This window comes from Acromyrmex echinatior, chromosome 3 (genome assembly GCF_024713525.1).
Source record: "Acromyrmex echinatior isolate Ae372 chromosome 3, ASM2471352v2, whole genome shotgun sequence".
In the NCBI taxonomy this organism is placed as follows: domain Eukaryota; kingdom Metazoa; phylum Arthropoda; class Insecta; order Hymenoptera; family Formicidae; genus Acromyrmex; species Acromyrmex echinatior.
In genome coordinates this window covers 15,732,624-15,756,798 of record NC_141854.1, presented here as the reverse complement: position 1 = coordinate 15,756,798, position 24,175 = coordinate 15,732,624, and the positions used below count along the sequence as shown (strand labels likewise).

At 37.7% G+C, this 24,175-nt stretch overlaps 1 protein-coding gene across 10 annotated transcripts in view; it reads left to right on the top strand.

The window, feature by feature from the left end:
- The first annotated feature begins 4,148 nt into the window (after positions 1-4,148).
- LOC105149425 (uncharacterized) overlaps positions 4,149-24,175 on the top strand; it is a 375,771-nt gene continuing 355,744 nt past the window's right edge. For 5 of the 10 annotated variants that reach the window (XM_087404723.1, XM_087404728.1, XM_087404727.1 and 2 more), the window contains exon 1: positions 4,154-5,069. The gene's annotated coding sequence lies outside the window, so the exon portion shown is untranslated. Of the gene's footprint in view, positions 5,070-24,175 lie in introns of all 10 variants that reach the window. The other 5 variants (XM_087404726.1, XM_087404721.1, XM_087404720.1 and 2 more) reach the window with 5 other exon arrangements.

Here is a 24,175-nt window from a genome sequence, read left to right as displayed (position 1 = left end):
TGATTAGTATTATAATAGAGAGTGATTTTAAATTTCGATTTTTAAGTTTTGTGTTATTATATATTTATTTAAGTGTCATGAGGAGACATATATATACACACACACAATTGAAAAATGCTATATCATTTCAAGAATTTAATAGTATGCTTATTTATTTTTCTTTTAAGTTAATAATTAGGTTATTTGTGATTATAAAAATATAGATTATATAAATATTTTATTGTTAAAAAAATGAAATGTACGAAAAATTTGCATTATATTAATTAAAAATGTCTATTTCTTTGTATGTAAAATTTACAGTACAGGATCAGCCAAAAGTATATCATCTTTAGATTTGTTGAGAACTTGGTTTAAAAAAAAAAAAGATTTTTCATCATACTAATAATACAAACAATTTGTAAAAAAAATAATTAATTTTATTAAAAATTTTAAAAATAAATTAAATTGAATAATAAACTTTTTGAATCGTCATAACAAGTTTAAATGCTAGCAATACATACTGTGAAACATTAAACTGATCACTAAAACCACAACTGTAAAAATAGCGACGAGAATATACGAAAAACAATGGAAACGCAAAACCGCGATTTCAAATCGAAAATCTTGATATTGATTTGTGTGTCAAATTTCATCCCATGTATAAAGTGCACCTGCTATTACCTGTTATTAAGGTATATACTATAAAATTTTAAGTGTATTCGATTTGTATTCGACTTTGACGGAAGTTATGTTTAGAAAACCTAAAGATATTTATATTATACTTTTGAGATCAGTACTGTATTAATACTGTATCAATATTGTATCACTCAATATCGATAACGTTCTAGGGTTACGCGCAATTGAAACGTTGTTCAAACAAAAAATTTAAAGTGTTCTAGAAAAAAAAATAAATAGAAAAACAAGATAGGTTTCGTGAAGGATAAATCGCTTGACCGATTGCGGTGTAATAATCGATTTGGTTGGACACCGACAATACAAGCAGATGTATATAGATTTGTAAAATAAACGGAATTTTATCAAACTTTCGAGATTGTTAATTCTTTCATTTTTGCCACCACATCTTCAGTCATTACCAAAGCAGATTCTGTGCACTAGCGTGAACATGGCAGTTGCAACTGATAAATATATTTTTGTAAATTGAGAGTTGAATTTGCATAGGTATGAACATACATACATTTGAAGTTATTTGTTAAAATGGGTTTGTTGCACAAATTAGCTTAGTATTTGCATAGAAAACTTTGCCGACACTCGACGTGTTAATACTTAAGTAGTTCTATGAATTTTCATGAGTTGAAAATATTCATGATGTCATTTATTTTATATTAATATGTACAGCAAGAGCATAATGTATATTCAAAGAAATTCTCGCGAATAAATCACACGAAAAGTAAAGCAAAACTAGTCAACTGCTCGAAAGGACTGCATCTAAATTTATAACCATGAAGGCTAGGACACGCGAATTACTATAAGCGTTCTATAGTCGAACATTAAAATGCGATCAATCATTAAAACATAATAAACTTTTCCGCATGTAAGAAATGAATAATTTGAATTAAACCGATAATAATGCTTGATGTTTCGTACAAGATATTAATTTTCGTAAGATTTTTCCTGTGAAAATTCTTCCTTTGAGATTTCTTTTTTTTTTTATTCTTCGGTATTGTGAAGGTGAAGAAAAATATTCAATGTTCTACTTTTCTCTAATTTACAATTATAAAGGCCGGTTTATGGACACGCGAATTACTTAAGCGTTCTATACTCAAACGTTAAAACGCAATCATTAAAATGTACAATAATAAGCTTCCTAACATTTCACGAATGAATAATTCAAATTAAATCGACAATGGTTTCGCACAAAATTAGTTTTCGTTACATTTATCCTTTCGAAATTCAAACTTTGTTTCTTTCTATTTCGGTATTCTAAAAACAAGGAAAGACACACGATTTTGTTTTTCTAGCGGAAATCGCTCTATATGCGTAACAAGATTTTAATTATTAAATCAGTGAGGCTTTGGAGATTTTCTCGTGAATTTAGGCGTTTGCTGAATCGGAAAATTTGGGAAGTACTGTGTTAAACTATACGTGAATACACACGAGCCGGGATTACGAGCGGATAGAGGTCTAAACAGTGCCGATGCGACGTTGCGTATTTCGCTTTATCCCCTACCTCTTCCTCCCCGTTGAATGCAGTTTCGAAATTCGTACGGGGAAACAATCGTAGGGAATCGCGAGCGCAAGCAAGATATCCGATCGAATTTCGGAGTCAATAGAGTGACCGGAATCTGGTCGAGCGCGAGGCGAAGCGAACCGAGACCGAGATCAGATCGTTTCCGATCGTTTTCGCGACGCTTTCGGACGTCGCGATGTCCGCGAAAAATACGCCTGGTGATCCCACGTTCCATCACACACACACACACACACACACACACACACACACACATATACACACACACACTCAAGAATCTTTTCTCGTCGCCGTACCGCGCAGTGCGCATTGAAGGCATCGGCGCTGATATAAAGAATTTCCCTCGGATCTCGCTTGATTCCCTCCCTTACGCGTGCATCTCCCTTTGCCTTTCGCATTCGGGCTTTATCATTTCTCTTTCTCGCTCCTTCTTTTACATACCCTTCCTCGCTCGCGCGGTGAAACAAGATTATTCCGACGTACGGAACGCGTGCGGCAGGTTCTCCTTCACTATGTTGGTAGTGTTGGTAGTGTTGGTACCGGCGCGGCGCGGCGCAGCGCGGCGGAAGGAAGGAGATCGCGAGAGGCCAGACTGAGAGAGATGCTGCCGGGAGCGGAGGCGAGGGTGGGAGGGAAGGGGTGACTGACTAACCCCTCCACCCGCGAGCGGCGTGATAGTCAGCAGGCGATGCGCGACCAAATCTAACCTAACCTAACCCTAACCCCATTGCCGGTTCTCCAGCGAAACGAGCGAACGCGCATACGAACGGTACAGGCTGGGTCGCCAGGCGGTGGCGAGAACGAGACGAGGATGGAGTTACGGTCATATGGAGAACGACGACGACGACGAGGAGGAGGCGCGGGAGGGGGAAAAGGGGAAAACGCGGAGCATGCGCGCCGAGGTAGTTTATCGAGCCGTAGAGAGGGGCGGTCGGTGGCCTCGTCCGCCTCGTCCGCCTCGTCGTCGTCGTCGTCGTCGTCGTCGTTGCCGCCACCGCCACCACGGCCGCGACGTCGACGACGATGGTGGCGGTGGTGGCGACGTGGCATCGCGCGAGCGAGCGAGAGATGACAGAAATCGCCGAGTCGGCGGGAGAGAGAAAGCGCGAGACATGAGAGGGAGAGGGGAACATTGCCGTGGATAGCGGGAGGATAGGGAAGGAAAAAAGATGTATCTGGTAGGCGCGAGCGAGAGAGACGCAGTGAAGTAGAAGGGGAGCGCGGGGAAGGAAAAAGCCGAGTTATATCATGGATGCGAGCGAGATGACAGAATTCCAGGGTGGTGAGAGAGAGAGAGTGAGAGAGAGAGAGAGAAGTGCACCGTAGCGGGTGGAACGCGGTGGAGGATATTTAGCGAGCGAGCGAGAGAGAGAGAGAGAGAGAGAGAGGGAGAGAGAGAGGGAGGGAGACTTCCCGAATGCAATGGAGAACGTTGGAATGTGGTGGGATGACGAGGGAGAAAGAGGAAGAGAGAGAGAGAGAGAGAGGGATAGGCGCGCGGGCGAGACGAACCGGTGAGCTAGCGAGCGGGCTGCGGGAGGCGACTGGCAAGGCGAGGGGGCGGAAAGGGGAATACGCGCAACGGGCGGTAGAGGGGCTCGCTGGAATGGGAGAAGGGGGAGAGAGGGGCGCTGCCGTCGGGCAGTTGCTGTCGCGCCAGGCCCCCGCTAGCGGCTAGCAAGCAAGCAGTAAGCAGTCGCAATCCCGTCGCCTAACCAGCATCGCTCGCCTTACCTCTTCACCCTCTCTCAAAAAATCGCATCGAGGCTTCCGTCAGCTACATTATAATATTACACCCGTTTCCGTTCAGCGCCAGTTCGTATCAACAACGTCGTTGTGTCTGCCGTCGCCTCCGACGTACGTCGCCATTGCCGTAGCCACCGCCCCCCCCGCCGCCGCCGCCGTCGCCGCCGCCGCCGCCGCCGCCGCCGCCGCCGCCGCCGCCGCCGCCGCTGCCGCCGCCGCCGCCGCCGCCGCCGCTGCCGCCGCCGCAGTTGCTGCCGTCGCCGCTGCTACTATTGCCGTCGTCGTCATCGTCGCGACACGTAGTACGTCGCCGTCGTCGCCGTCGTCGTCCTCGTCGTCACCCACGTCGCCGTCGCCGTCGTCGCTGTTGCCGTATTGCTGCAACTTTTGTCCAGGTCGCGCGTGCTTCGTAGTCAACGGCTCGCACTGACGTTTGACATTTCCGAATCGTCAGGAAACATCAAAAACGCATCGCGCGTGCGGAGTAGAGAAAGCAGAGGGAAGGAAGAAGCCGAAAGAGAGAAAGGGACGGCGTGAGAAGCGCGGAAGGAAAGAGCAAGTGAGAGAAAGCGGCAGCGCGCGCGAATCCGAGGAAAAAAAAAACACGGAGCTCGTGTGATCGGGGAAAGCTGATTATGAGTTGGAACATTGGTGCAGCGACGGATCAGCAAAGCTTAGGCTAACGTGAGAGAGAGATAGAGAGAGAGAGAGAGAGAGAGAGCGAGAGCGGTCGTTTTTTTCTCCATTCGCGATAAACTCGCACGGATACCGTACGATCGTCGTCCGTGCGTGCGCGGATCGTGTCTCCGCGAAAATCACATACATCGAGATTCTACAGTATAAAGTGAGAGCCGAGGATATTTTTTCCGGAGCACAGTGGTGTTTGACATAGAATCGTAAGTGTCCGGCGGAAGTTTCAACCTTGTGTTTTGGTGGCATCTAGGAGGCGATTCCGAGGAGAAGAACGCAACGAGAGAGCGAGAGAAAGAGAGAGAGAGAGAGAGAGAGAGAGAGAGAGAGAAAGAGAGATAAAATCTGCAATCATTATCGACGGGCAACATCGCGAGCATCTTCGCGTCAAGGTGACCGACATCACGGCGAGGATCGCGTCTGAATCCTTCGCGTGTTCCGGAGCAAGGTAATGCATATACAAAGTTCCCTTATCTGTGGTTTACCTATCGGGCACACCTGTCATGTGCGTACGTCTATCTTTGCGCGTGGTACGTCTATCCTGTGTGCGTGCGTGTTGCGAAACAAACGGTGTGTGTGTGTGACGCGCTTGTAGGTACGGTTCGTAAACACACGAGTGGGGCTACGTTCAAAATGTACTATTCGAATACCCCGCCGAGTATCATTTTTTTATCCTTATTATCAATCCTTCTTTATCAACTTTTTCTCGAACAAGTAATCACGTTGTTTTATTGGAGAGACATTTTTGCGCTCTACAATCTGCGCTGTACTCTTATTAGCCTTAGGAGTTTCCTTGTAACGTGTATTTTTTATTCTTATTGTTACTGAATATTTAACAAGAAATGAGATACTCGGAGGCATTTCGATAGTATTTTTGAAGACGTCCTAGGGCGATCCGCGGGGTGATTCGAGTAAGGTCTCGCGATGGATGACGTTTTCCGCGACGGAAATGTGTATATATATATATATATATATATATATATATATATACATTATATAACATCGAAGATTTTTACGTGATTAGTATGCGTAATACATATACGTATGTACATAACGCGTGTCCGTCGAGGTGACGTCACGCGGCTCGAGAACAGCGCGTCTCTATGCGCCTCTATCGCGTCGCGGTTGTTTTCTTGAAAATTCGTCGCGAGTCGCGCGCCTCGGCGTTATCGCGAGAAAAAAAATTATACGCGATATTTGTTTATGAAAGTGTCGCAAGAGCTCGGCGTCTCCCCGATGCGGTAAACGCCGACGTCACGCCGCGTCACGCGTCCACAGCTAATGAGAATACGGATCTTAAAATACAAGTATCGTGATGTTTTATATGTATATATAGCTGTTTAGTCGAAGCGAGAACTTTATACTTACTTTTTTCTTTTTTTATTTGGAGACGTCGCGGAAAACAGTTCTTATCGGCTTTTTAAGGCATACTGAAATTAAACTGGTCAAAGAATCGTTGGACGACGCGACGGGAAATAATTATCATGTTATTTTTGTGTATACAGTCATGCGGTATTACGTGCACTTTTTTAATCGAGATAATCTGCATCGGGAGTAATTTACCTTACTCCGACTTTCATATAAATTTATATGCCGCATAAAGTTGAACTCCGAATTAAAATCTAAAAGTCAAATGTGAAATGGCAGGTGGGAAACGCATTGCAATCGCTTTTTATACACATATCGAATACATATTTAATCAAGCATAACTTTATGAAGGCTGAATATCGCATCCACCGTGATTTGCATCGTTGCAATTGAAAACGCCGTCAAAAGAATGTGCTCGAGATATTTGCAAATTCGATCGGGGTGACAATTTCCATATTGACAGTTTGACACTCATAGCGCAATTAGATTTCATGTGTGTCAAACTATCAATACGGATATCTATAATCATAGAGATTTAATTTATTGAATACAGACAAAAATTATGTCAAAGAAGAAAAAGTCATTCGATGCATATATATATATATATATATATATATATATATATATATATATATATATTACTTTTTTATGCCTTCGATTGTGTATCTTAACACAAATTTAAAAAGCAAACTAATTTACTAGATATTGACTTGTGAAACTATAAATATTCTAGTGAATTTGATCACTTACACTGATACTCCAAATTTGATTCTAATTCTACCATATTCTCTTTACTTATTGCTTCTTTACTTTAAAAGTAATACATTTAAAAAAACGACTTCCGAATTATTACTATAAATGAGTTAAGTAAGCGTAGCTTATCAGTTATAAAAAATGAACTAACTTGACTTCATAAAAAATTGTTGAAATCGTCATAAGTAAAAAGGTTGATTTTTTTAAGGAATGTGAAACGGAAATGATAAAAAAGACATTTGATTATGTCAAGAATATATTTTTTTCATATTGTTCGATGAATAAATAATTTTCTGTCAAGTTTTTCCCCTATTCCGGGAAACTTGACTTTTTGAGTCACTTTTAGAGTAAGGAGCAATATTTTAGAATTAAAAATTTCGAGCTATCAAACATTATATTTAAACCTAATATATATCTAGGAGACTAAAAAAAGGATTTCAATTCATTCTTTTTCATTTAAGAAAAACAGTGAGTAATGAGCGGTAAAGTATATACATATATTTGAATACGTACGGAAGAAAACGTATTTATATAATATAATCCATTTGAATCTAAAACAGATGAAATCGAATTATATTTCGCGAATGTTGTTTCTTGTTTCATGCTAATTAGTTCTCATTCTTGCGATCGTCTGTACAAATACTGGTCGGTGATGATATGCGCAACTCGTTTAAATATATATAGTATACATATATCTATATATTTAACATTGCATTATGGTATCACATATATATATTGGCAAACACGATTAATCAAGTATAAATCGCAAATAAACGGAGATGAGAAAAACGTAGATGAAAGGAAACGTGATCTAAAAATAAATTAACGTATTGCGTCTAAAATTACGAGGTGCATTCGCGGTAACGTAATCTCGAGAACGCGTGAAATCGAGACGTATGGAACGTTCCGCTCTGAAGTTGGTCACTCAAGAGCGCGGCGCGCGCGCGAGGAATCGAGAATCAGTCCAGTCGAGTCGAGAAATCGGAGTGGCACGGCCGACTTGAATTTTCGTCGCCGCTCGTTTACCGCCGGCACTTTTAATCGTTATCGTTACTGAATTATCGCGCGGGCAACGACGCGATAGCCGCATTTCGAAACGTTCAACTGCCTCGTGCCTGTGATCGTATTGCCACTCTCTCGCTCGACTCGACGTCGCGCTTCATTTGTTCACGCTCGCGCGCGCGCGCGCGCGTGCACCGGAACGCACGTAACCTCCATCTTTTCGCGGTTCGCGTCTCTCCGTGTGCGAGCGGATTCCGCGGTTTCGTCGGTTATCGCGTCGGAAAAACGTTCGAGCGCGTTCGACACGTTGAGGCCATACATCGGCGCAATTACGAATCTGTCGAGAGATTGAACGACGCGTAGTGGAAGGGAGATACCAGCGGAGGCTTCTTCGCGGCTGTGAAAATTGTGAGGTTCGACCACGCGTTAAATCGCAGTTGGGAACGACGACGGTTGGCGTTCGAGAGTACGTATGCGTCTTCTTTATCACGTCTTATCGTGACGTTGCTGTGTTTCGATGCAGCGTCTCGAAAGCTTTCGTAACCTCGTTGCCGAGAGATTCTTTTATTACACTTTTTCATACTTACTATATTTATAGCGGCACGTACTTGTGCCTTGAAACAGGAGAGGAAAGAAAAATAAAAACAAGTGTAGATGAAGAGTGTAGAGTTACGATTGCTTGTTTCTCGACTACGTATTTTTTTGTCAAACGAATTACGGGCTTTTCTTCGCAAAGGATTCACCTGTTCTGAAAAGATTATTTTCTTAGAATATGTTTTTTCGAATGTTCCGTTGGATGGATTCAATTGTCCATCTTGTTGCATTATTAGTGAGATTACATTTTTACGAGTTGATGGCCGTATAAATATCAGCTGAATTACAATTCTTTATTTCCTCATTATTAATTAACTGTGTCAATGAATCATTACAACGGCGATTGCCGATACGTCTCTATACAGTGAGTGATTATCGCGATCACATTACGCGATATTAATTTGCGAGAATTATTAATAATGCGCAGGTATCATTTATTCTCTCATTTACGCTTAATTGCCCGCCAATTTCGCCAATTGATTAAAGATAGATTGAGAGGATTTAAAGCCAATTTTAACCTAAATCTTGCCAGCTTTCGCGTTTATATTTTTATAAATCTGGTCGTAGACGCGAGCAAAAGTTGAAATTATAAGGAAGGCGATGTATAGGTATTCTTGATCTCCTCGCTTATTCGAAATCTCGAGGTTCGTTATTCATTTTGCGATTACGAACGAGCGTGCAATAATTACAACACGTACGATCGATTTCGATCGGATCGCGTTTCTTCCGTATATCCAGGCCGCGCATATTTTTTCTACATGACATAACGTAGATGAATAATTTTCATGTCGGAGGGAAAGGGGGACGGGAGGAGGGGAGAGAGAGAGAGAGAGAGAGGGAGGAGATGGAAGAGGAGAAACAGACAGAGACAGAGACAGAGACAGAGATACAGACATAGCCGCGCGTAAATGCGTCGCTTCGGTGGTGACGCGCATCCGCGCACAAACGCATCAAATTACAGTACCTTCCAATGGGCGTGTCCGACTGACATTCCAACCTCGCCGTCTTTCATCCTATTGAGAGGCCTTCCACGCTCCTCTCCTCCCTGCCGAGCGCACGGTGGGACTCTTTTTCTAGCGCCGGCGTTTAGCCGGTGATTTTCGACGTGTTTACAGCACCCGTAGGAAGTCGCACCTACCTATCTGAAGGCTCGACACCCGAAGGTCTTTACAACGATACCTGTGTAATCGATACGTTTTTCACAATGAGACTTAGGCGAGATTTTACTAGAATGTTAACCGCAGGCACGACAGATGTGACAAATCTTAATCTCGTAATGATGTGAGTGACATTATCGTTACGTTTGATTGACAGACGTCACTAATTTCGGTTTTTAAATACACATGCACACTTACACACAAATTGATTATATATATATTAATTTTAATGTGATAATTATACGCAAATATTACTTATAGCAAATACATAATTATACATAATTAAATGTAATTATGTGTCAAAGATTTGAATATTAACACTACTCAGATTTAGAAACGGTTTTAATCGTTTCATTTAATTTATATTTAAATCCCGATCAAAATATCTAGAATAGAATTCTATTTTATTATTATCGATATTTATATAACTCTGCGGTAATCTATTTTGACGATATGAAACGCCGCAAAAACTGTTTAAAGAAAATGAAATATTTATTATCTAATATGCTTTTAAGGGATTAAACTAGCACACACGGCACGAGACAAACAACTTAAATTTTAATAATTATAATTAAACCCGCATGTCATAAATGTTAATTTGTTACATTCCTCTTTTTTATTCACCTTCGTGACTTTAATTTCCTACCTCCCATTCGGGCGTTCTCAATATACGTTATACGGAGGTAGCTGCGCACCGGAAGTTTACGTCAGCCGGGAAATACAGTGAAACCTGTGTGAAACAATCTGACGTGGGCACTTGCGTTTACAACTCGTTCTTCCGAGATTTGATCAAAGGTCAGAATGCAATTTCATAATACGTTTTGTCGAATATGTCAGTTGAAATTTACCGGTTACACCCATAAACAACGCCCAGTGCTATACGACGAATTAGCGAATGCTCTTGTGTACTTTTCTTTTTCGCGACGTCATCATGGCGAATTATCCTGTGACATCATCGTCGGCGACCGTATGTAGATGTGTAAGAGAGATTATAGGCGCGGAAGCCATTTATTTTATGGGTTCTGACGTAATGCGTGCGAAACTGTCCCAGGCAAAATGCCCACTGCCTTGAGATTTGTGATGATCTTTCAGTTTTCGGCTAATCGAAATGCGAAAGAGCTACATAGAAAATATTGTTCTCATATTTCCTTTTCGTGAAATATATGACGATTTATTCTTCTAATTTTGTGAATTTGTGTAAAAGTGAAAAATTATGTTAGTTTATCAGGATTGTAAGCAATAAAAAGAGAAACTCAAGAGAAGTCAGAGAATTAAAAAGTGCTCAGGGTAAAAGCAGGTGAAAATTGGGAAAAGTTGCGAAATCTAAGAATTTATTAACTTAAGATAAGATATTAAATTACTGGAGTATCAATTTTTAATTTTTAAACTTTAGTTTTTCTTTAAATTTTATTAAATAAAAATTTGTTAATTATATTTAAGAAAGCGTTGCAAATTTTTTATATATTTTTTAAATTTTATAATGAGTGAAAAGAATAACTGATAGGAAAAAATATTATATCTCGACTTTTGCAATATGTGTTCATAACGGTTCAAATCAGTTAGCTTACGCTAGATTATAAAAAATTATATAAAATATTTACAATGTTTGGGTAGTCATGTATTTTCTAAATGGATTGTGAAAGGTACGATTTATTTTTGTTTCGTATACAAATATTGTTGAACGTTTCAAAGTAATGTAGTATTAAGATAAATTTTTAATTAAGATGACAATTAGAATATAGTATTTTAGCGAAATAATTAAATCTAGATATGCAATGAGCGGGGTAAAATATTCGCTGTTTCTTTTAACTCATTTTATTTTTAACGGAGCACGCACTAAAATAAGTTGTATTGTGATTAGTGTTTGTAACTTAAATTGTAATTTAAAGCGCGCGTGTATATTAGTAAAAAAATTAAACACATATAAAGTGTGTTATTAATATAATTGTACTAATATAATTTTAAATTTTTGTAAATATTACCTTTATTAATTATTTTTAACTTTCATTTTTATCTTTTGTTCTTTTAATAATGCCAAATATAGAATGCAAAATATACGTGCGAATATAGAAATAAAATTTAATTTAAATAAAATAGCGTACAAAATGTTGTTAGTTTTATTGTGAGGCTTTATTATCATCACAGGGATATTAAAACGTAAAAATGAGTAGGAAATACCAGAGAGTCTTACTACTTTTTTACTTTTAACTATTCGTGTATATTCAACTTTAAAATATCATTTATTTTTATAACATTAAATAATATCCTTTCTGGAAATGATATTTCATGTGCAAATTGATGCATTATTAATAATAATTCGTCATGCTTCTATAAAGATGAAATAAATGTAAATTCTGTTCGAAGAGAACATAATGTTTAATTGAAAGATATTCCATAATAAGAAATTCCAAAAATGACTTCACGAATTATCAATAGTATGTTAATTCAGTTTGGATAACATTGTGAGTCAGTCAATGATTATTATATATCGATCGAATTCGAAAAAGCACTCAGCGGATTTTCCATTTTGTCAATAACTTTCATTCTAGAAAAACGTTTGATTGTTTGATTGATTTTTTTTCATTCAAGGAAAAAGACATACGCGAGAAAATCATAGATTGTATAATGCGACAATCGAAGTGTAAAAGCGTTTTCTGATAAATTGTGTGTCGATTTTGTTTTGATAAAAATTTATGTTTCACTAAGTATTTAATTAATACAATATAAAGAATTAAAAGTCGGCAAATTAAGCCGGAAGGGTGAAAATTTATTACAAAACCTTGTGTCTCGGTTAATTACAAGTGGAATTTGCCATGACGGAAATTCGATTTAGCTAATTAAATTGCGAAGACCGATAAGTAGCCTTTGTAATCTAATTTTAATTGAGAAAAGTTCGTCGGAGCGATATAACCGATTGCTGATTTCGCAGAATACTGCCGATTGTCCCGATTGTTCGCTATTCTGTATACCGGTTTAATCTTTAGTGGGAGAAGATCAGTGAGGTAGGGAGACACAAAAAGATGACGCGTGCATACTCGAGGACGACATAATTCGAGGGTCGCTCGCGTAAGTAAGTTGAGTAACGCGGGTTGTCGCGCCTGAAAGCGCACAAAGCAGGAACGGAGCAAAAGCGGCGCCGACGTTAGCAGCGTGAGTAAGCTCGCAAACATGGAGCATCACCTCCGTGGCATCTTAACCGTAAACTCTCGACAATGTATTCCGTAAGGTGCATACGGTTTTGCGCCGTCTAGATCTACTATCTCGGTTAAAATGTATTTTTAAAGATCCTCATGCAAATAAGATTGTTATACCTGTTGCAATTTACTATCACCGACTCGTTTCACAAACGGCCCATCTTGGTGAAATTAAAAGGACACAAGTTTTTCAAGTTTTTCTCACGAATATTATCGTGTTTCATTTTCTTAAATATAACTTCAAGATTACTTGAGATTAATCAAGTTTTTAGAGTTGATATCGGAATTGAAGGGCGCTTAAACTTAATTGGAAGTTTACTCAGAAGTACACTGTTTTGCAGCGTTAATGTAGATTTGTTGATAGTAAAAGAAATTTTTTTTCTAAGTCTGTATGATTCAATGAGTTTGCGATTAATTTTAATATGAAAGTGTATAACGTTAAAAAAAGTTACGATCCATATCGATTTATCGCGTTTGCAGATATTTCTGGGTATCATTTAGTGGGCTTAAAGTATTATTGTCAGTTTAGTATTTGGAATGATGACACACTTTTGATGTCAAATAACATTGATAATATCGATATGAAATATTTTAGGCATTTCTAGGGGCACGCATGCCGGTATCAGGGTGTGCCTCGTTTTAATTTTAGTCCCATGACAGGCTACGTTCTCGCGAAGAACAGGCGGGTGGCGTTGACCCGCCAGCATAATCTACAAATATTTCTCCCTCCTGCCCCTGCTTCGCCTCTCTCCTCTCGTTTTATTCTCTCTCCTTTTCTCGCTCACCTCGGGCGATACATCAACGTAAATCCACGGGCGTTCTTGCGTTCCCCTTTTTTAGATGCTCGAATGAACTCGCAGCTCGCAGTCTCGCTTGAGACTGCCTCTCTCCCTTCTTTCACCCCTTCCCGCTCTTTCTTTTCGTCTCTGTTCGTCTCTGTTCGTCTCTCCTCTTGTCGTGGCCTGTTAACCTTCCCTTCCTTGCGATTCGTGAAGGATCGGGAGTTCATAGCCGATACGACGCCAGCATGCGGCGTGTCGCAAAGGGAGACCGTTATTTGACGTATCCGTTATATTCGTGTCCGATATATCTCGCGATTACACTCGATGCGGGAGAGAGACTCGATCGTGCAATTGTCAGTGAACTCTTTCCCTCTTTGCGTTTTTCATCGTTTCAAATCTCACGTGAATCTCACGTAATCGAATCTTCATGGCTTCCCGCTGAAAATAAAAGCTGTACGGTGACAGCTCCGAGCATATCCGTGCGTAAAATTTTCACTTTTCACCTTTTCATTAGTAAAAAAGTGGAAAGTTGTGTAATCACACGTCCGCTTTAGAATAACAAAGGTCGCTGGAAACTCTGTTCCATTTTGCTCGAATGATGGATCGATCGCTAATGAAGCTTTACAACGGAGTTAAAAGGAGCATGCGTACTCCAAAATAATTTAGCAAGCTTTTAAACTGAATGAGATTCGAGAATGCATATAATAAAAATAGTAAACATACTTTGTTGCGTGTATCCTGAATTAATTACATATTGCGATTTGTAGTTATACGCGAATCATAGCTGTTTGATTAGCTTATTGCATATTCAATATCATTAGTAGATGAAGTAATTCATTAATAATTAATGTAAGTGGAAGCAAATGGATAATTGAACATACCTGAGAGCTATTCTCTTCGTAGCTATATATAGTTTAAATAAACAATCTGACGCGATTACTGAAACAACACCGAATTTTATCGATGCGTAATCTTTCGGGATATTTTCTTTTTCTCTTTATCTTGACTTAATTTTTGACTTTAATTTTTTTCCGGAGCGCGTCTCAATAATGATCTTGTTTGTCGATTCGTGGCTTGGTTGCGTCGTAATGACCGCGTTTTCGCGCCAATTCGTGCGGCTCGACGGCGGGCTCTCGTCGACGCAGAATTCGATCCCGCGGGAACGATAAATATTCAAGGGCATGGCCTCCCCGCTGCGTTCTGTTCCGAGGAATTTCATGGCGTAGAGCGAGCGAGAGAACGAACGAGCGAAAGAGGGAGAGGGGAGGAGGGGGAGGGGGAGGGGTAGAGGAAGGGAGAGAAATAGAGGGAAGAGAAGGAGAGGTAGAGCGAGAGAGCATTATATGCATTTTGTGTGGTGTGACAACGTGCGTGTAGCACAGCCAACTTGCCGACAATGAGTCGGAATGAATGATTTGCAAGCGTTGAAACGCATGAACGAGCAGCCAGAGCGCAACGTCCGATTGGACAACGCGAACACCCCCGTCACACCCGCAATTGCACTATCCCTCGCGAATTTATGGCTTCAAAGCGACCCAATGCATCTACCACGCTACGTCAAATTGCTTTTGAGCGGCTTTTTAACCCCTCGCTCTCTTACACGCGACCAATTTCGCGTTCTAATTGCACGCTATCCACCGATTTACCGCATGATTCACAGAAGAAATTCGGCTACTCGATCGTTTCCGTGGATATTTTTTTTATACGGTCGAATGATAAATATTTTAAACTGCGGAAACTTTGCTCTCTCTCTCTCTCTCTCTATATATATATATATATATATATATATATATATATATATACCAAGCAAAGCATATATTGATATCTTATATAATCTTGTAAAATATGTTAATATTAGATAGCGAAGACAATATTGAAAGGAAAATATGAATAGAAGAATAATTCTCAGAGTATTTTAGATATTTTTATAACATTAATTACATTAATTTTTATAAATGTATTTAGTCAGAATTTCATTTAATAAATTGCAAATTTATTGAATTACTACTTACATTTATTAATTTTATTATTAATTTTATGAATGCTTATATCCCCCTGAATCAGTAAAAAAACATTAGTAAATTTTGTTCAGAATTGTGACTGCCTTTCCATGTATGCGTTTAGCATACATTTATTAATTAAAACCAAGATTCTGTTTACAATTAGCTAATGTATATATTTATTTGTGTACGTATACAGCGTGTCTGATCATGTAATAGAAACAACATAATGTTTCCTAAACTTATTAGTACCAAAATATTATTTTATTAGTACCAAATAATATTTCAGATAAAAATTTTCAGATAAAGAATTTCAAAGAGTGTTATTGGATTTGATCTTGGATGAAGATTATGATCATTTTTTAAAATAAGATATCTTGTATATCTTGACATTAAATTTGAAATATGTAAAATGAAACTTGTAAAATATTCATTTTGCAATGATTTTTATCTTAGTACTTTTATGTAAATAGAATAATTAGGTAAATCAATCGGTGTAAAAAAAATAAGTCCTACAACGACCTAGTCTTGTTTGCAAAAAAGTACTTGTAGCATATTGAAAATGATGTTTTTATCAAGCAATTTTATGTTATCTTTATTTAACTTATCATTTTGTACATGAAAGTGTTAAGATAAGATCATTGAGAAAAAAAATTTTGCAAGATATTTATTTCGTATATAATATCAAGATGTATCAGAATAAAGTATAAAATATATATAAAATTAACAATTTTTTGCGACAAATCCTCTTTTATTAAACGTCTTTTATCCTATGATCTTACAAATTCCTTTTTAAAAAAAGGAAAAGTATTACATTTAAATGGTTTTTATATAGCTTTGACATTTAATCCTGAAGTTAAACCAATGATATTTCCTTGAACTTAAAACTTTTACCTGAAACTTTTTTGTACAATATCAAATTAAAAAACATGTACGACTATTTCCATTAAAAATAGAACGTCCTATAAAATATATTATTCGCGAAAGAGCAAATTTAACTGTTTTATTTTTTACATTTTGTTTAAGTTTTGATGATTCTAATAAAAACTCCATTAACTTTTAGTAAAATTAATAAAGTGATTTGTTGGAGTAATTTTTCACATATAGATGCATTATTTTTTAATCGAGTGCTCATAAAAAATGTTGATATGCCATTCTTGATGCTAGATACGGTATGCTTTTAACTCGATAACACGGAAGCTCGTTGGTATGAAAAGTATTTTTCGTATAATTGCACGCAGCCATTTTCATGCGAGACTACGTACGAACACGCATTGAAATGTTGCAGGCTTGCTGAAAATGATACTGCGTGGCGACATGATACGATGTGCGATAACGTATGATCTTTCTTTTAATGAAAATTTGCTGAACGTCGAATATTTTTTTTCTTGATTTTGTCCGTACACGCAATGCGAAATTTTTTTGCGGTCGGCTTCCTCTTTACGGCTGTATTATTCGCACTCTCTTAAAATTAGATTAGAACGTATGAGAATAGTTAGAATTATGCTTACCGTTATATTTATCTTGATTAGAGAAGAAGATCTACACATTACGCCGTTTTCACGTACTTTTTCTTTTTCGATATTTTTTAAGTAGAGCATCGAATTAATTTCTGCAAATTTCTTTGTGAATATAAAATCAGTGTAAAAATGGAAGACAAAAAATTTTTATAGATGTAAATTTTTATACATAAATTTTTATAGATAAAAATTTCGATTACACGTGTATATTTTGTGTTAAATCAAGAATTTTAGTAGTATTAATATAAAGCACATATACACATATATCTCAATATTAATACATATTTTAACAGAGATTAATTTGAAATCAAATTCCGAATTACTAAAGAAAAAATAAGTATCAAACGATACTTATTTTTTCGTTAGGGATAAACTTTTAATTTGTTGGAAAATCTTATTTTCATAATTCACACAGTTGTCATCTGTTGTTCATATTATTTTATAAATCATATTATCATAAGCTTCAATAATGGTCGAGCAATGGTTACATCCGTATAAAGTTGTATTGGATTAAAGAGTTATGACGCGTTTAAATCTCAAAGCGGTGAGCGCGAAGCGCAGTAATAATTTCCCGACCAGCGGATATTTCGCGAACTATATTTCGTCAGTGCGGATTCTTGGCAGATGTGTGGTAACTTGTTAGCTCATAGGAAAACTTAAATGCGTCGAAAGTGTGAACTGGCGTGAACGTAAAACCGGGCGTCGCAACGACGACGACGAACCTTATCCGAATGGATGCATACCGCGGCGAATCGGCGATCGATATCTCTCCATTGTTTTCCATTCAGTTGATAATGCCTCGGCTTTATGCGTATGGCGCTTTCGCTTTAGCGCAAATATTTCCTCACTGCCCACGTTTCCCAAGGAAGGATAAAATCGGACGTCGTGAGACGTACCTTTATATTCTCGCCGAATTTTGCTTTCTCTCCATTTAACGGCAAGCCCGCGAAATACGCGTAATGCCGGCATCGCAATTTAAAGGATTCCCCGCATGAATTATCTCATTGACTCGCGCTCGCGAATGTAAATACAGAAATGCAAATGATGTACATGGTTTGCTCATACGTAATATTCCTTGCTCTATTAAGTTGCTTACTTTTTAGCGAAACAAAACTGCAGCACTCTATATATAATGACGTATGATATATATAACGCGGCTTACGTTGGTATAAATTTCAGGTGTTTAATTCTTCGTTTGTTTCACATGTAGCTTTGCATTGTTTTCGCGTCACTGCGTCGTATTTACTTACACTAATAGACGTATAAAAAATGGAGTTAACAACCGAAGCGTTAGACTAATTCGAAATCGTTAACTTAATGATTTACTTGTATAAGTAATTTCGATTAATTAACGATTTCCCATATCTTTTGTAGGTCACAGTTTTATTTTGAGTACGTCCTACTTTTAGCGGATCAAATTTCGATTATGAATTCCGTGACGAATTTGGAATCGATTTTTCGTTACGGTGAATATTTAATAGAGAACTATTAGTCGCGTCGACGCCTCCATTTTCAGCATGACGTAACTTTGCAACTAATACCGATAAGAAGGATCTCGCATCTATCTCCGGTGCTCAAGGAAATATCAAATCTGAAGTCTGTCGATTTTTTTTTCTCTTTCAAGTAACAAAAAACTGCCGAAATGCCGAAATGCCGATTAAACAGCGCGTGACTCCGAAATGGCCTCTAATTGCGTCCGTGATGAAATAGTGATTCGCGTAATCCGAAGTCGGGCAGGCGAGCGGTGCTTGTTAGAAAACAAATTGCATCCTGCGAGCTCGCATAGCCAGCCGGTTATTATTCAAGCACGATACAGCGGCCGAATGTCAATTATTTCTCGCGCTCACGCGTTACTTTGTGCGGCCGGTAACTTCCTTAATGAACGAAATTTCGGCTGCTGCGCTCCGACTGTGGGCGAGAGCGATGTGTTTCCGGTCTTCCTCCGCAATTTCCCCGGCAGCATGCTGATGCAGAAGAGCGGAAAAGTTTTCTCTATCCGTGAGAAGGCGGCGGTGCTCGCTTCGCGGATTCCGTTCTCGGGATTCTCTGAACGTATCAAAGAACGGACGTGCGCGCAAAAAGTCTTAAGCGGAAAATAGCACATTGACGCATAGGAATTTTTGCCGGCGGCGCTTTCAGTAGTGTACGCGGCGAGCACGGCCGTGTCTTATTTTTACGACCACACTCTTGCATGAATTTTAAACCCTTTCAGAAAGATCCACTTACTATCGTATGCGCGATATCATGTTTACTCAGATCTCCGTTGCTTTGCGGGAAAGCTTCCTGGTTGGACCTCTTTCGTTGGATGTTTCCTGCGATTCTCTCTCTTTGTCTTTTTCCTTAAGACTTCGTGTTATACAAGAACTCTCCTGGAGACATTATGTCATTACTCTTGTGCCGCACTGAGTTTTTAAACGATACCTTCTGTATACATTTGCGCCGTGGAATTTGGAATAATATAATGTATAACATTCGTTTGTGCCATCTCTCTGGGTGACTTTAGAATTATTTATTAAGTTTAAATTTATTACTTGGATTTGCCATATCAGTATACATTTTTGGATACATTATGGTTACGCACGCATGTATCTCTCTAAATCTGAATCAGTGGATAGTCACTAATTACCCAGTGGCATACTTAGCAGTGGTAATTAGTGAGGTTAAACTAAAAAAGGAAGAATGTTTAAGCATTATTTAACTAAATTACTGACATTTTCACATTAATTTCAATCTTCCAATACCGTATTCATAGAATTTAAGTATTAAAACAAGATTAGTTAGATCATAATAAAGATTAGCTAGGTTAGAGATCTCATATTTAATTCACCGATTACCAGTGGCATACTTGGCACTGGATATCAGTGATTATCCACTGATTCAGATTTAAAGAGATAATATAATTTTAGATATTTGATGTTTGTGTTACAGTTTACATTTTGATTATTTTTATCCATTTAGTTTGTATCATGTTTCAGTCTTTTGCTATCGTTATTTTTTATGATTTTTATTTTTGTTAGTTTTTCATTAGCTTTATTTTGCTCTTAATATTTTACATATTTTTATTTTTTAAGTATGTTTTCAACGTTTAAGAGGATACAGTTCTACAGTGTTTAATAAATTTCGATATTTATTTATCTATCTATATTTCTTTTTCTCTTTTACAGTCTTCTTTAAAATAAAATCATTAATTAAAGTTATTTCGATGGTGTGTATCTGCATTAAAGAATTTTAAGAATTATTAACTTATTAATTTGATTGTTTCCATTAGTTCATTTAATAAATTATTGAAGTTGATAACCATAGAACAAAATGTAAATAAATAAACTTATATATCTATTACTAAATTTTTTTTCGCTGTTTTTTCAGGTAAAGCGATTTCATATTTCAAAAAATGATTAACTTTCAAAATTTGAACATGTAAAGTATCATCCTCCTCCCTTTTATGAGATGGAAAAAACATTTAGACTCTCCACTTAGAAACCTATATGAATGTGAGGTATATACGTAGCAGTTATTGGAGTTGCATTAAGAGGGAGACAGAGAAAAAGGGTAGTGGCGAATAGAGTACCGGTTGTATTCGCGAGCACGAGAAAGAAATACGATAATATCGAAAACGTAGTTTGCTCCTTCGGTACATACCTAAAATCCTTTTAGCTAATTTAATCGGACCTAATTCCATTACACAGCTGGCAGCAACCCTTAAGCCCGGTCGTTCCCATTGTTTCATTCCGTTAATTTCGCCTCCTTTTTTTTTACTTTACTCTCGGTCTCGCGCACAAAGGGAGCCCTATCGAATGAACGAGCGTGCTCATGCATACACGCACACGGCTATCCGCGTGCAGAATTGCATGTGCCCGCTCGTACGATCCGGGTAATCAGGTGCAATCTATCGGAAATGTTAAAAATCATTTTTTCTACCTCACCACTCTTTGTCCTCTTCTCTTTTTTTCTCTCTCATCTCCGGCGTTGTGTGTGTGTCTCTATTTATGTAACTTTCTCTCTCGTTCTCATGTATGCGCTGATCCTCTGTCGATCGAATCGTTGGTTCTCGCTTGGTATATCGTCGACGAATTTGTCCAATCGACCGCAATCACGTATCCAACCGGTGCATTATAATGGTAATGTTATAAATGAACCGCCCAACCAAGTAAAAGCTCGCAATACGAAAACCACATCTCTGGTTAATATCCGGCATGTGGCTATTTTCAAATTGAAACGAGACCTATTTTCTTTTTAATTTTTATTTTGCACTTTATGAAAATGCTATGCGTGTGTACGTATAATACAAATATACTCTTATATTAGGAAGAGAATTAAATAATGGTTGATAAATTTATTGAATTCTTAATTAATTTTCCGATATGTTCAATATTAAAATTTAAACTGTTTTGAAAGATTAAACGTGTAAATCATATAATATTCATAACATCTTATTTTAATTAATTTTGGTAGATTTAGAGTTCTTCTTTCTATTAGACTTTTTATGTGTGTGTATAAAATTTTGGGTTATTAGACTTTGAAAGTTGTAAAACAAGAGGGCATTAAATATTTATCAAAAAACAGAAATAGAATAGAAATGGAAACATTCCAAGGTTGTTTAGCATGATGATATGCCATCTCTCATGAATCGTCAATGTTCTAATTCAATTTTCATGCAATGTTTCGAGCTTGCTGTAATTTTTAATGATACTTGAAATTGATTAAAGTGTCAAATAGTTATGTGAAATTCTTATTAAGGTTCCATATAACTTAATACGTGCATGCGTGCTTCCTGCGCGCTCACATTCGGTGCACGTGCTCTCACATGCATGCGATAGATACGCGAATGTTTTGCGTCGGTCGAAGTACGGTATAAAAAGACAGATTAATTAGAGATTCATAGATTTGTTTTGCACCGTCGGATTTCGAGTCATTGTCAGACAATGAGAACGACCTTCGGAGGGTACGAGGAGCTCATAGAGACAACGACGAGGACGAGGACGAAATGTCTGTGTGAGATATTGATTCGGTCGGCCTTCTTTCCTGCGGTAGTCACGTGAAAGAAGAAGTGGACGAAGCTCGAAGCCGCATTCGTGCACGTATATCGATTCGATCGGCAGAATGAGAGAAAGAGAAAGAAAAAGAATGAGAGAGAAAGAGACAGAGGCTCTCGAGCACGCGAGAGAAGTCACGAGAGAAAGAGAAATATCTGAACGTTAGTTGTGGCTGCCAGCTCTGCGTAATAATTATTGATAAAACTAAGCCTCTCGTTTTTTCCGATCAAAATTTTTCGTCGGCGTCGCGACGAATTTTGCCAACGATTCGTTCTGTATCAACAACACGCGCGATCTGATTCAACAGTGACACATTAACTCTTATTTGAACGATATATTTTCTTCGGCGAAGTAATTTTTGCCCGAGTAATTTAATGCTATGATGTTAATGTTAAATGTATAGTTTTATGTGCCATATTTTTTTACTAACGAACTGACATATATAAATCTTTTTTTCTAAATATAATATTGTATATATATATATTATTGTATTAATATTCAACGTTATATATATATATATCTTTTTTTAAATTTCATTTTTTGAAATCCGATTTAAAGACAATATCTATTAACTTATAAAATAGAATATAGATTTTCCTCTTTCATATGTAACAAAAATATATGAAATAATCATGAAAAATATACTAATGTATGAGAACTGTAAGTAAACTGTGTGATTCGTTCATTAAATGATGTATTAAAATTATGAATATAAAATTCCAGATTAATAAAGATTGTCTGTAAATGAAAATTGAAATATTTCAGACGTCACACACATGTAAAGCGAACGAATAAAATAAATCGAATAGATTTATGAAAAAAAGAATCTGCTTGAATAAAGGTTAAAGCTGAATTGACACATCTTTTTTATGAATGTGACAATTTATTATATATTTCACGTATAAACTTATTCGTAACATTTTTTCAAATCTGCTTTCTAGTTTTTAAACATATTCTATGTGTTGATTCTAAAAGCTGTTGATTTCAGTGAAATTTATCGGATTATTTGTAATCACGCGCTTTTATTTTTCATCTATCATGACGTAAATTTGTTAACGATTAGATAAAAGTTGCTAAATATCTAGAAGAAAGCAATGGAACAATAATTTTTTTTTATTAGTACAATAAAAAGTGTATTCATTTTCTAACTGTAGATACAGAGTTTCTTTACGACATTTCATGTTATAGCGTCGCGGCGAGAGATATGTTTACTATTTAACTGTTTTGTTTTTTGGTGATTTTTTAATTTTTATTCTTTAGAATAATAAACAGAATACTTTTTCATGAGATTCTCCTACTAAACTTTTTTAAAGGAAAGGATTTTGTTTTTAAATAGGATCTGCTCTGTTAAAATTAAGAATATACCTTGAGTTAACATTGATGATTAATATCATTTGATTTCGAAATTTAATACTATTAAATACGTATATATTAATTGGTTCTCATAAAGAGATTCTGGTATACGTGCGAATTTACGAAAGTACATGTGACATTTTAAGTACGTAATTATCGTATTTGACACTCGGTGATAGCGCGAGACTTCGCGGAGCTTTCCCGTTGCATTATATTCAGCGGTTCTCAGCGAACTCGCGGAATCTCGGTGAAAACAAACGATCGTGCTCGAAACGTTTTTCTTTGCCGGCGAGGCGCGACTCGTTCGCCAGTGTATGTACGTCGGACGCGCACACATACGCTGCCATAACTCGCGCCAGGTAACATGAGAAACGGCGACTCGAGCCCGCTTTTCGTAAGCGGCTTACTTGCGCGACGGAAAATTGTACTACAGTCCTGGCCGCGTGCGTGCCTTTTTCTTCGCCTTAACTGTCTCTACGTCGTCGCACATAAAATACACGACCGCCCCTGGTCTCCTTTCACCCCCGGAACGTTCCGCGCCCCGGATGTTTATGCTGCATGTAAGCAAACACAGTTTTTCTCCGGCTAATGTACGCAGCAGATCGCGAAGAGTTATAGCACGTTGTGAGTTTTCGCAACTAGAATTATTAAATTATATGACGTATTTTTTTTTTTTCGCACTCCCGATGTGCGACCGCTATTTACTCACAATCGGTCGATTAGGGTTACCTACAACTTGCATTGATAATATTTAGCATTGGATATTTTTACCATCTATAATTCAGTTGAATTAACCAC